The sequence below is a fragment of the Dermacentor albipictus genome, chromosome 4 (genome assembly GCF_038994185.2).
Source record: "Dermacentor albipictus isolate Rhodes 1998 colony chromosome 4, USDA_Dalb.pri_finalv2, whole genome shotgun sequence".
Taxonomy (NCBI): Eukaryota; Metazoa; Arthropoda; class Arachnida; order Ixodida; family Ixodidae; genus Dermacentor; species Dermacentor albipictus.
The window spans coordinates 122,426,721-122,440,880 of NC_091824.1; positions in this window are offsets into that span (position 1 = coordinate 122,426,721).

A 14,160-nucleotide genomic window follows, 5' to 3' on the forward strand; every position below is an offset into this window, starting at 1 on the left:
AAATAACACTAAAGACTCGGAAGGGTTTGGACGCGAGCTAGTTGGTACGGATCATTCATCTTAAACAGCGCCAAAAAAAAAAAAAAGAACGCACGGACAAAGGAAGAGCACAGGACCAGCGCTGACTGCCAGCAACATGTTTATTCAAGCCTGCACAAATATATACTATTCGCAAGGGGCTGAAAGGGAGAAAGGGGAGGCGAGCCACCGTCAATCAACTCGTGCTGCGCATGTGTCACAAACGTAACACAGTATGGACACAATCCAAACTGATCAACTTCTAAGGAACGTAAGATCCTTATCGCAAATAGCCATAGAATGGGCGCTTAGGCAACTGGCTGCTGACACATCGAAAAGGCTTCAAATTTTTTTAGCCGGGGTGAACCTGGCGCTGTAGCCCGCGCACTCGTCTGCTATAGTCTAACGACGTCTCCGTCGTCGTTGTGGCTTAAATGTCCGACCGCTAGGACAGCGCCAGATTTCTGCGGGTCCCCTAAATTATTGATGGCGCTCTGATGCTTGCCAATATTTGTTCTATGGTTCTGAGGTCCAAGGCGCCTTCATATAACGCAAAGATAAAAATGTCGAAAATACTCTCTCCGAAGTCCTTTAACCAATAGAGCTAACGAGCAGCATATCTGATTGGTTCTATCGGGAAGCCATCGCATGAGTTTGACAAGAATTTTCAAGTGATTTCCGCCAATTGTCTCTATTATTATTATTATTATTATTATTATTATTATTATTATTATTATTATTATTATTATTATTATTATTATTATAGGAAATTTCGCGCTGCTGTGGCGCGGCGTCATGCACTCCGCTGCAGCAGTTCATCGGGACGAGGTTACTATCGTTCCGCCGACTGTTCCCGTTCTAGAGGGCCCCACCACAAGCTGGCTGCAAGGCAGCCATGCAGCTATGGCTCAAAGCGTAGAGTGCTTCCCAAGGCGGGGTAGCAGTCAACTTTGCGCATTCGACTTGGGTTCGAATGCGAAGAATGGGTTCGTGGACGAAAGTCGTGGAGAGTCTGCGGAGCTTTGCAGGACAGTCTACACGCGAAGATTAGGAAAAGGTCCGACCTCCCACATGCAGGTGCGCGCGTTGACTGTCACGTTCTCGCCTCCAGTGTCTCAAGAATTAAGTATTGCGGCCGCAGAGTGCGCGGCGAAGATGGGGCGACACCTCTGCAACTCTTGCGGCCAAGAAACCGCACACCACGGATATATAGTAACCACGCCCGCAAACACTCGCACTGGATACCGCGCATGCGTCCTGGTGGAGCGCTCGCAATGCGGTTGATTGTTACGCAGGCAACCAGGCAATGCACGCAAACAAGTACAGGGTAATTGAAAGTGTAAATAGACAGCCAGGAGTCTTTCGAAGGAAAGTGAGAGCAACAGAGACAGCGCATTGGATGCAAAGAATGAAGAAAAAAAAAGAAAGGCCATGGGGATTTACAAGAATGGGAAGAAAGAAGTTTGAAGGGAGAATCTGTACGATAACACAAAGGGCAGTGCCTTCCCATTACAGGCTCGTGCTGGTTGCCTAAGGACAAAAACATACCGGACCAAATAGTCGCAAGAAGATGAGGCATGTGTATGCTACATTATATATATATATATATATATATGTATATATATATATCCGGAGACCGCTTAGCACGTCCTAATAAAATGCGAAGGGACTCACCCAGTCAGATCCGTAGGTAACGTACGCCTTCCGGAAACGCTTGGATGTAAAGTGTATGGAGGCACCAACCTGTCATCAGTCGAGATAAGCAAGAGACGTTTAGAGTATTGGTGGGAAAAAAAGCAGGGAAGAGATTGATATGACCGGATCCCTTACAGGCATAGGTAGCGCCACAAGGTAGATGGAGTAGTTTTGAGGAAGAACAGAAAGGTTAAAGAGACGTTTACAAAAATGCTAGAATGAAAAGTATATGCGTAACATACCTGATTAACTCAAGCAGCCCATAGGTGGCTATTTGTCACCGCCCCGTTTCACAGTAGAGGCCAGTAAATGATCATCATCATTTGCCATCATCGTATGCAGGACAAGTGTTGGTAAACTTAGCGAGAAAGTCGCTGAATTTAGTTTCGTTTTCTCTGTGATGATCGTACGCGTGTGAATTTTGTTAAGATGGCTGCCGCTGCATATGTAGTTCAACACGCAGGCTCCAGCAAATCGAAGTGATCCCTTCAGATTAATCGCGCATGTCCACAGAAGAACCGTTAGTTCTCGTAACGTTTGAACTTTCGGATACCTTTTAACTTTCTTCGCGTGGCATGCAAATACCTGCATATATTAAATTTGAGCTTCATGCGCACGGAGCTGTGTCCCTTTATAACACCAGCAGATTTCAGCAATTATTTGTATGGGCTCTAGATTTTTTGCTGCGACAGCAGCAGGCTCTCGGAGAGAACGCTGCTATTTTGCTTTGCTTGCTCTTTATGTCCCCTTCTCCTATAGCACTCACGGTTCTGAAGGAATACAAGCTCTCTGTTTGGGGGAGTAGAAACACGGCTTGGTGGAGTAGAAGTACTCAATTTGGAGGGGTACTATTACCTCTTTATTAGCACTTTCCGGAAGAGTACTAGCACTCCGTTGCGGTGGAGTAACAAAACTCTGTCAGGAGGAGTTGCCCTACTCTCTCGCAAAGAGGGACTATATAGTCTCGAAAGGAGAGTGAAATATGGCACAAGCAGTTACTCCCTCAACGAGAGTGCCCGGAACTCTCTTTGTCTTTAGAGCGCTATAGCTTCCCTAAGGCGCTAAGCCGTGCTCCCTAAAGGCATGCAGGAAATAGCGCCTTCTTTCTCTCCACGATCTTTCTCTCTCCTCAAATAATGGCGCTATCGTTTAAACAGCTTTGCGATGCACGCGGCGTCGTATTCGTCCGCTATACAGCACTGCACGCTTGCAGTATCATTTGATATACTTGCATGCACACCGACGCCACCACATACTACTTGATCGTTGTAGCCCACGCATACGCACACAAATGGCTGAACACCGTCCCGACTACTGATACATAGCACCCTGTTTACAAGGAAAATGACGCCTGTCATTTTTATTATTGAAAGAACTGACGACCGTATGTCCGTGTTGCAAATTATATTGAGCGCGATAGTACATGATGAATTTCCCGGTGCTGGACGAAGTTCGTTTTCAAAGCGAAGTCATCTTTGCGAACTCTATACCGATCTTTGCTAGCTGCATGCTGTCTTGGTGAAGAACCCCGGGCGTCATGTCGCCTAAGGCTATAGCACGGCGTGCGTTCAGAATGAAATGGACGAATATGTAGTTAACGTATTTGTGTCACCGTGGTCTTTCGTGTCGCATTTCTGTCTGCATATACACACCTCATATACCATTGTTCCATCAGTAAACATTAAACATCGTCATCCTGACATCACGGTGTTGATGTCTCACAGATATGGAGTTTATTTGCATAAACTGACGTGCGCATTCCGACGGATACATCGTGAACGGTGTATCTAGTGCATAAGATAGACTTCTCATTACATAAAGTCAGGTGCATAAAAAAAACACACACAAACATTGCATGCGATTAAACGTTGCAGAGCATGACAATATGGTAAATTGTAAGCATCGCACTTAGTTTTTATACCAGTTTCACCGCTTCACTTCACATGGATTCCAACGTGTATGTTAACTGGATAAATGTGCGTACTGTGCTTATACCCTCCATAGGGTGAGAGTGAAGATGAAGAGATAACCCGAGGGCGGTAGTCTCACGGCGAAAAGCCGAATAGATTCTTGCAGCAGGTTCCATATAGCTTCTGGAACCTCTGTCACTCTATAACTATAGCGGTGAGTTTGTTCTGCCCAAATCTGTGGAAGCTTTTTTTCTTCTGGTCCGTCGGCATATGTAGTGACTTTAAGCGTGGGGAGACTTAAGGCCGATGGTCAGCCATTCCCTTATGTCGGCCATTGTGAGCATTTGTCGCTTGAGCTTCTGTATGGTGAGCCTTATTCTTTTCACCAGGTTGCCGAAGAAGGCATGTGAGCTGTCCATCGCAAAAGTGAGCACCTTCGAGTCCAGTGAATTTTCTTCCAGCGACCGTAGTATGCAGCTTCCACTCCGGAATCGCATTATTATAGTCGGATACAACTTAAGTCTGCAATGAAGCCCCGCCCACACCCTCATAACCGTCAGCCACTGTTCCTCCGCGAGGCTGCAAACAGTTCGTACTTCAAGCTTTTCCTGTTCCTAAATAAGGCGGTAACCACAAAAATAAAATTATAATCGCGTAATTTTATAAGTTTTAACTCGTCTATTATAGCGGAATGGTGAAAGCCTAACTATTTACTGAACTGAAATGAAACGCTTGCTTCGCTGCAACTATTGTCAAGTTTCACTTCAGATGGAAGTGAAGTTTCATCAGTAAAGCGCAGTGGCGTAGCTAGGTCGTCTGGCACCCGGGGCCCATAGGTCTTCTGTCAACACCCCTCACCCCCCCCCCCGCCGGGGGTAGTCGAGAAAGGCGACAATATCAACAATTTCCCTGTGTCTTCAGACGTATGTGACACCCCCCCTCCCCCATTGGCCCCTTGCACCCTGGACCCACGGCCCCTATCACCACTATCACATACCGGAAGTCTCACCGCTACTTAGGTGTGATTATTGACAGGGACCTTTTATGGAGCCCCCACTGAATCTACCTGAAGCGGAGACTAATTTCGATTGTACATACACTGAGGTTCCTGTGCGGAATAACCTGGGGCACGTCGGTACGGTCCATGCTGCAGCTGTACAGAGCAATGTTTCTGGGCTTTTTAGGGTACAGCATGCCGGTTTTTCCGAATACATGTAAAACAAGCATTCGTACCTTCGAAAGCTTGCAGGCCAGGCTCTACGAACATGTCTTGGACTGCCACGATGTGCCCCGACTCACGCAACAGTCATGATTGCTAGAGATTACTTGGTTGCAACACATATAACGATTGACAACCTTAGAGCACACATTCGAAATTTGTGTCGCGTATATACCCAGTCACTACATTGCTGCTTTGCCAGCACGAAGACCTCAAGCCACATTTGCTAAACTTGTTGCGACACATGAAGGCTACCTTACGTCGGGCTTTACACCGGCAGCGAGACCACTGTCACTCCTCTGGTGCCTACAACAGCCACAAGTACGCCTCACGATTCCGGGAATTACGAAGAAGACCCGTCACTCAACAGTGGCTCTACGTCAGCTCACACTGTCATTACTGAACGAGACATATGAACAAAGAACGCACATTTACACCGATCTATCTTTCTCAGCCACCAGCTTGTTGGAACCTCAGTGCTGACGCCCGTTATTGCAAATGGGTCGCAAGCCCCAAGGGTAGCGTTGGCCTGGCGGCCTGGGGCACAACTGGAAGCATCCGAAGGTCCTGGCAAAGCATGAGTCGACTGCTAACAGAACAACTTGTTTATTCTAGCATCGCAAAAGAGCGGCCGGTCAGGTCGACCGAAGTGGAGAGACGGGAGAGCACGCTTCTCGACGGAAGAATTCGGAGCCTCTCTCCTGGCGTCCGGGGGCAGCTGCTCTTATACTCTCGGAGTTGAGGGCAAGAGGGAACGTCACGGGACGAGACCACGTGACAGCGGGGCAAGGACAAGCTGAGAGACATGTTGAGACGAGTGTAGTGACGCATCAGCCGGGCCGGCGCCGATCAGACCTCCTCGCTTCACACTTGGGGAGCTCCTCTCCCTGGCTGCCGCGCTTTGACAAGCGTGGGCACACACACACACACGCACACACGAAGACACGTGGCACTGAAACATGCCTGGACGCGCTTGGCGGGGATGCGTTGCGGCAGCTCCGAACGGACCAAAATGTCCGCCGCTTTGAACGAAGCCCCGGCGTCCGTTGCATCCGCGCCGGCTATACCGCGCGTCGTAGGCGAAACGTAACAAGCTCCACAGGCGTTGTTATCATCCCGGCCTTACAAGTCACAGTTACGTTCAAAGTGTCCCATATAACGGCCTCTACGGCAACGGAACTTGCCGCTGATACGTGCCGCAGTTATTACGTCGGACAAGCCAAACCTCGAAAGTGGGTCGTTTACTGTGGCTCCAAGGCAGCCCTTCAGAGTCTGCAGTCAGCACGACGCAAGACCCATGAATAACTGGCGTTTGAGACCAAAAAGGTTCTCAATGAAGCCCTTATAAACGGACGTAACATGATTTTCCAATGGCTTCCGGGGCACTGTGGCATCGTTGGAAGCGACCTTGCTGATGATGCCACCCAGTCAGTCCATAAAGAAACATTGACACTTCCTGTACACTTATCAAGGACAGACGCTGAGGGGTTTGTTTGCTTGCTCAAACCAAGACTGAAACTTTGTGGAACGCCCTGATCTTCTGCAACTGCCTTCTCCACCGGCTGAATCCTACGTTGAAGCTGCACATTCCATCGCACTTCTCCCGCCATGATACAACTATACCGTGCCGCCTCTGTGTAGGGGTGGCTTTTACGAAACCCTACTCATTCCTTATTGGAATGACCGACACACTGATTTGTGACTCGTGCAAATGTGAAGAGACGATCGAGCACGTGTTGCGCTTTTGTAATCTCTATGAGATCGAACGTGACGTTCTTCGGAGGTTGTTAAACCGATTAGATAGAAGACCATTTTCAGAGACTAAACCCCGTATTCAGAAATGCATGTTAACTTGAAGCCCACGCTTGACTTGATTTAAATGACCCCCGTGGTGAACGCACCAAAGGAAACGCAATGAGCGTCTTGGGCGCGCTCGCACCAGGCGATATTTATAAATATCAAGTGAAGCATGGGCTTCAAGTTAGGATGAATTTCTGAATACGGGAGTAAGATTCTCGGACCATGCATGGCCCCATGCGTCGCAGGCTTAGCAGGCTTACAAAGCAACGCGGGCACTGCTACGTTTCATGAAATCGACTGTCCTCAGTGACCTTACTTATACAGGCGTGAAGTTATGGTCAACTGCACGTATTCACACCGACAGTACCTTCTTCTCTCCCTCTCGTTTCTTTTCTTCCCTTAAACCCCTGGGAAGGGTAGCAAATCGGAGGTGCGTCTGGTTGACCTTTCCTTCCTTCTTTTCCTTGTCCTCCACCTCCTCCTGTTTTTGTTGTTGTGTGACTTCATCTCACAAACATAGTGTCCTGTGTCAGCTACACGAAATTTTAGAAAAAAGTGAATTTTGTAAGGGTATCTCCCGATATTCTATCAGGTTATGTTTCTTTGTGACCACTAGGAACTCGGTATCGGGCAAGATATGACAGATTAATAATAAGTATATCTTACATAAATGCTTAATTAGCAATTATAGAGGAAACATTGCAATTCGGGAATTGAGGATCTCAAGGTCATATTATTAGCTCAACAAAATCTTCTCTAAACAAAATCTTCTTGGGTGCTAGAGCCTGCAGTACTTTGTCACTGCGGGCGGCCCAGTATGGCAGTATGTACCGAAAGAAATATGAAATAGTGCACCAGTGACGTCGATCTCTCTATCCTCTCCATTGCGTGTGCAGACCAACAGCAGCGCAAGCTTTCGCTGGCACGGGCTTCATGCACCGCGGCAATCTCGTTTTTTGCATGGTGACGCCAGGAATCCGCGCGGAGCGTGCTCTATTCCGTATCCAATCTTGTGGCGGTACCGCAGCTCGTATGATCACGTTTGCCAATAGCAGCAAATTAAGAAAGGCTTCATGGATCAGAATGAAGAGAAGTCGTAATAGCATTGGCGCCAGCGCAGCAAGGAAGCAGGTGGCATTTTCTGATAGGGTGGGGAGATCAGCGTAACTGACACGCTATTTACTTTCGTTTGGGTTCCAGGGCTAGCGACAGCCAAAATACTGCACGCCGTAGTACCTACGACTATTTTTGGAGAGTTGTTGGTCAGCATATGACTGTCGGGCTTCAATTTTGCAAATTCAATATTGCCTCTAAAATCGCTAATTAAAACTTTATCTTTATTGCCTGCCAAGCCTTACAGTCTGACATCAGATGTTCAAACGCGCTTATCACAAGTTATCAGTGCAGCGCCCTGCGTTATTTGGTAGAGAAAATAAAACAGCCTGTATACCTGCTACATTAGCGATCTCTGGGAACGAAAGCGAAGGGGGGGGGGGGGGGGGGGGCTTCTAAGGCGGCTGTACTGGTGCTGAAACATCACACCCCCCCGCCGCCCCACTTCCCGGAAATTTTCGATATCCTCGCCTTCCTGACTGCACACGGTGGAGAGGGGGGGGCGGGTGACAGAAGACCTATATGGGCCCCGGGTGCCAGACTACCTAGCTACGCCACTGGCTGGAGCTTCGGGGAACTACAAAAGTAGAGTAGGTGCGCGCGCACGCACGCGCGTGTGTGCGTGTGTGCGTGCGTGCGTGTGCGTGCGTGTGAACCGTCAAAAACAGCTCGTGCGCTTGTACGCACACGCGTTGTCGTGCCACTAATACCCCTACGCTCCCACTTTGTTTTCCTCTCTTTTTTTCTTTCTACCCCCCCCCCTTTTTTTTTCTTTTTTCTGCCGACTGTGTAAGTACACTCAGATAAGCGTTATTTATTGGCATGACACAGGTGAAACAGGAACACAGATATTGCAAAAGGCAGCTGAGCCGCACGAAAAGAAATATAGACATACGCCTCGAAATGGGCGATGACGAAATGCTACGCTGCCGAGAAACAACATGATTTTGAAGCTTCGTACAATTGGAGGCGCGCTAACTCCTTTGTCTCATATGTCGCTAATGAAAAACGTTGTCGTGCCACTAATACCCCTACGCTCCCACTTTGTTTTCCTCTCTTTTTTTCTTTCTACCCCCCCCCCTTTTTTTTTTCTTTTTTCTGCCGACTGTGTAAGTACACTCAGATAAGCGTTATTTATTGGCATGACACAGGTGAAACAGGAACACAGATATTGCAAAAGGCAGCTGAGCCACACGAAAAGAAATATAGACATACGCCTCGAAATGGGCGATGACGAAATGCTACGCTGCCGAGAAACAACATGATTTTGAAGCTTCGTACAATTGGAGGCGCGCTAACTCCTTTGTCTCATATGTCGCTAATGAAAAACGTCGCGGTAACACGATACCATGTTTTTTTTTTAATGTAATTGCCTCTTTTAGCAGGCATGAGGTCGTTATTTTTCAATAAAAATGCGGCGCCAGCGACGTTGCCGGATAACAGACTGCGGCCGCGCTTGCATTGCGCAACGTGAGGTCTCTCTAGGTTGCTATGTATACGCAAAGCTGCAGGAACGCGTTTTAAAACCACACTTGGAGGCTTTTCATGTAGACCTTCTAGCTTTGGTGAAGCTGAATTCTTCAATTTTCTGTTGCCAACTTCTCTCAACTTCTTGCCCCTTGTTCTGCTTGTCTATCCTGGCACCCATTGTAATGGTTGGGGTCGGGCATGAAAAAGATGGTAGGTGGCCCATGCCGTCGTCCAACTCGTCCACACTGAGGACGTTGTTGAAGGGAAGGACTTGTTGTTATCGAGAACGAGGAATAGGGGATTTATTTACAGTATCTACATGAGAACGTTACAGTTCATCAGTCTAGCATGACTGAGAGAGAATCCACCCTGAGGAGCCGCCAACGGCTCCTTAAATACACTCTGTCCTCCCTAGATCCCTCGGTGAGGGAAAACGGCCGTTCAACCATCGACCTGGGAGCGGCCAGTCATCGTAGCCTTGGAGGGGGAGGGTTTACACACTTACTTCCGCACAGGTTTCACTGACCACACCGAGGTGAGAGGGTTCTCGCAGTCCAGGGTCCTGCCCCGAGCAGGTGCCTCTTGATTCCAGTGTCGACTCTGCAGACAGTGGCCGCCGCGCCTGCCCATTGACTGACGACTTCTATAAACCGTGAGATGGCGCCACAAAACTTCTTATTCCAGAAGTTCCCCCGCTCCAATCATACCGTGAAGGCGACGGCGACTCCACAAACAATACTTGGCCCGCCGATTTTGTAGATATCCCGGCGCCGTTCGGTTGGGGACGCGGCGCATTGTGGTCCTTACAAAGCGAGTCGTCGCAGCAGACATGGTGGCGCCAAATGGCTGTTGACTCGGCGGTCGCTTCTCCGTAGATCGCCGGCCCCGCAGCTGCAGTGGGCTGGGAGAAATTTGTAGGTCGGTACCTCTGCAGGCCGTTCGTAACACCATGGAGGCCATACTATAACGTTCTCGGCCAATTCTAGAGGATTGGCCGAGAACGTTAACGCGTCACTTGCTTAGTTGCACATATGCCGAACGTCCTGAATCGTCTATTCAGGCACCTACCAAGTTACACGTGCCCAGTGTAGTTGCACGTACCCAATGACCCAAGTTGTCTATTCTGGCACATAGTGACACACACCTGGTACCTAAGTTGGCGTAAAAGAGGTTAGATACCTATACGGGACATATTGAAAAAAGAGCGTGACGGTTCCCAAATAAAGACGATCCCATTATATGAAACGAATAAACAGCAGGAGAGAGAAAGGGAAGAAATTGGCTTAGAAGTCAGAAATCGAAGCTGAAACTTTAAATTTTCTTTAGCCCCCAGGTGATCGGGGTCGATCTCTGAGGTTGCATTTAGGGAATAGTTTAGGAGCCGAGAAAGATGTGTAGAACGCGTTCTGACGCGTTCATGCATGGGCATTTCAGTCGCCTCCAGACTCAAACTTCGGCAAGTAAATGAGTCATTTAAGTGCTTTAAGATATAGCGCTGAGGCTTCGGCATAACGTATGCAATGGCGCGAAATTATTTTACACCATGGAATCTAATAAAATTAAGTGTTTTAACACGTTCGCGCGTTTGTGTACGTAAACGAGCGTTTCAATCGTTCCAAAACGCGTGCTACCCCGAATGATGCCGAGTTACCTAGATATATAGTTCCCGCTGGCGCCGCGGGGGCGGCGCTGCAGTCGACCGGCTGCACAGGCGAGCGAATGTAAATGCGCCATCCGGCCCGCGCGCTCCTCGCTTGCGCATACAACTCACCCTCACACGCTTTCACTCGTCCGGAACCTCACGCGGGGACGGCAGAAAGGCGCCTGGAGTGTCTATATAATCGTTGTCTCAATAAAAATTCCTGTGAGAGATGGAGTTAACTAAAACTTCATATCAATAGAGTATATTAAACTTTAATTCGGGAATTCTATAGGCGACGAAGCACTTACTCCTATCTGGGATTATTTCTGTTTAGTGTGTATAAGGGGACAAACGGCTATTCGGGAAGTCGACGTGGCGCCATGCTGATGGACGAATCCACGGGACAAGGAAAGAAACAAACACGAGCGGAAATGTGGGACTTTTATTTATGCCGAGTTCGCGCTATACCACCACACTACGCTCACTATACGAACGCTTGAGCTGAAGTTATAAGCGATCATCCTGTTTCAGTTTCGGTCTTCCCTACGTGTACCCAGTGTGACGCGTCCCAAGCGTTGGAGTGGCGGTTGTGGTCACCGATTTAAACGGATAACTGCGTATTTCCGTCGTCGTAAACAGCATAGTTGTTCCGCGGGATATGAGTCGACGTCACGCCGACATTATGTCGAGGGGAGAGAGAGAGAGAGAAAAGGCCTTTACAGGTGTGTGCCAATTCGAGCACCTCATACATCTCATACAGCGAAGCTGCATAAGAAAATTTTCACGCCCTTTCGAAGTTCTAGAGTTTGGGTTGACTGCCACTGGCCAAAATCAAGTCGCAAAGTCTTGGTATACCAAGACTCTGCGAACGCTTCACTATATCCGATGCAACTCCTTAATTCCTTCGCTATACCAGAGCCTCTTCCGACACTTCCCTGTAATATATCCGGTGGATATTCCTGTATGCTGCGCCGGCTCTAACGACGCCGGCGTTTGAGGACGCATTCTCGCGCCGATGTCCTGGGCACAGGCTGCTTTGTTTGATGTCCTGTGATTTACATTTGATACTGACCACGCGCGCCGCCGCACGAGAACCGCTGTGGAATTGCGCTATACGCTGTAAAATGTGCCTCGTGGTTGTCACATCAAGGTGCATGTGTAGGTTGGACTGTGCCTGTTGTAAAAGGGAAGGAAGGTAGCATACGTGCTGCCGGCAGCCACTGATACAGGCACCCCCCGCTTCGACGCCGCGCGTATCTCACTGGCTAGAACCAGATACCGCATCCGTCCTTTGTTCGGCAGGCTGGGAGGTATTCGGAACTCGCCTCGGCGCCTCCTGGACACTGACTGCCCCGTTTCTTTTCTTTTTATTTGGCCTTCTCCATCGCTCTCTTTCTGAAGGTGTAAACATGCTTACGAGACCTTCAAACCGGCCGGTCTAAAGCTGCTCCGCCAGACTAGGTGTTTTGTGCTTGTACAGCGCTGTAGTAAGATGTCGAACGAGTCCCTTTCACCAGCGCTATCGCACATGCTGTTCCATCGTTTTTAGCCGAGGATGAAGTGGCGCAAGCATGAATAACAAGCGGCGTGGCGGAAAGCAAATGAAGATACGCACACATATAATAAAGGTCTCGGAGAACGTTGAAGTGAGAACCGCGCCAAGTTACAAACTACTTCGAAGTCCCCTTCAACTCATCTTGCATGCGCCGGGAGGGATAAACGAAAAAGGAAAAGCCACGTGTTTGTTCAATCTCGGCACCAGTGGCCGTCCATTTCAATTGATATGTAAGGTGCGTAAGGTGAGCCAGACTTCCTCCAGAAGATGCGATCACCGACGTGGTCGCCCTCCCGGCCAGCCAGCAGCGGCGGCGGCCGGAGCCTGGGAAAGCCGGCAGCAGCACGTGCGGAGCGGTATACGTAGCACGGCGGCACGGTGGCGCCGACTTTCCTCTCCGGAGCACGCAGCGCACTTCTTTTTTTTTTTAACCATTTGCGTGTCTTTTCATGCCCCAAACCCGTGTGTGTGTCGTACGCAGTACATCCGTTCTGCAAGAGAGGGGCGAGTTTCGACGTAAACATCACGCTCGGCTAGCACAGCGCGCGACACTCCGGCGTCAGTCGGCAGGTGTGCGCCCGACTCCATCCAGAAGAGAGGGCTGTCGCGCACGCACCACTCACTGGGGCCAACGCAAGCGGGTCGCCGCTCAGCGATGACGGAGGCATGGGGGGTGGGGGGGTTCGGCGCCCGCCGCCGCCGGCAGACGGCGGCGACCGCTCGGCGCCGGGGAGTTCCTTTATTGGGCAGTGCCTCTCATTGTTCTGCCGGCGGCCCCGCGCTGCCTTTGTCCAGCTGCGCGGAAGCAGCGAACCGTGGGAGCAGCCGCGGCCATCGTGTAGTAATGGTCAGGCCCCGGCGCGGCGTCGTGCACGTTGTTCGCGCCCGGAAGTGGGTGCAACAGCCGCGCGAGCTAGCGCCACTGTTGACCTGGGCGCCCGCCGCCGGGCCGGCGCGCCGGCGTCGTCGTCTGCTGCGGGCGCTGCCATCCCAGGCGAATGGGGACGGCCCTCATCCGATCCCTCCTCCTCGGCCGTTTTTGCTGGCTGCAAGGGCGGCTCGCGTCGTCGTCATCGTGTTCGAGACGCCGCGACGGCGGCTCCCTTTCGCTTCGCGCGCGCACTCACGACCTCGATTTTTTCTCCGGCCGGCGCCGTGTTTTGTTTCAGGGTCGACTTGACGCTGGCCCGTGGAGCTGGCTGAGTTGCGCTTGCCTCACTCCTCGTCGTCTCTCGGTAGGCCATTTCGTCTCGTCGTGCTGGTCTGTGCGGCCGGTTGGTTGCGCAGCCGTCGCTTCGTTGCTCGCGTCTGCCTCCGACTGCGTTTCACTCTTTTTTTTTTCTTTCCCAGGCCCAGCGGCGCAGGTTGACTGGCGTCCCGTTTCCGGTCACGCAGTCCGATCATCGCTATCTTCCTTGTTTTTCCAGTTGTTTTATGACAGCGGACATCCGAGCAGGTCCGCGCGCCTTTTGTCACGCTCAGAGGGAACACTTATGATTAGCATCAGCGTTAATTAACTGGCATTATACGTAAGCGTAATAACTATAGATAGTCAACCATCAATTAAGAGGAAGCTTTAGCTCGGGCCGAACTCCGACGCGGCCTATTCAAATGCATGTAAAACGCAGAAACGCTTTTCTCAGATAACCCCCGGATCGATTTCAACGAAATTCTAGTGACTGTTGATGCGACGCGTGTTACTGGGACCTCGACCGGCGTTACTACGGGGTAGCGTAGC